The sequence below is a fragment of the Penaeus monodon genome, chromosome 23 (assembly GCF_015228065.2).
Source record: "Penaeus monodon isolate SGIC_2016 chromosome 23, NSTDA_Pmon_1, whole genome shotgun sequence".
In the NCBI taxonomy this organism is placed as follows: domain Eukaryota; kingdom Metazoa; phylum Arthropoda; class Malacostraca; order Decapoda; family Penaeidae; genus Penaeus; species Penaeus monodon.
This window is the reverse complement of record NC_051408.1, coordinates 27,542,067-27,542,384: the sequence shown is the minus strand read 5'-3', so window position 1 is coordinate 27,542,384 and position 318 is coordinate 27,542,067. Positions and strand designations below refer to the sequence as shown.

Here is a 318-nt window from a genome sequence, read left to right as displayed (position 1 = left end):
GCCATAGGGAATGGATGTAACAGGCTCTGGCACCGGGGGAAAAATCATTGTTAAAATTTTTTGAATAATAAAAACAGTGGAATAAAAACGATTTCAGCCCCATATTTTTTAGCAATAGCTAAAATGACCTTTGCGTTTTTAAAAGTATGAAAGGGAAATCCTAAAACTTGCATTGGTCCATATTTAGAAAAACTTTTGAAATGTACAAGTAAATGTTACAAATGTTCTCATGTAACTTCTAGAACTGTCAGTGTATAAAATGTAAATATCTTAACCCTTTGCTGTTGGGTATATTTGCGATATGCAAGCCTTCATATC

The 318-nt window shown here is 32.7% G+C and overlaps 1 pseudogene across 1 annotated transcript in view; it reads left to right on the top strand.

The window, feature by feature from the left end:
• Positions 1 to 318, top strand: part of LOC119588197 — a 22,606-nt pseudogene that overhangs the window by 17,251 nt on the left and 5,037 nt on the right. The gene's annotated exons all lie outside the window — the stretch shown is intronic.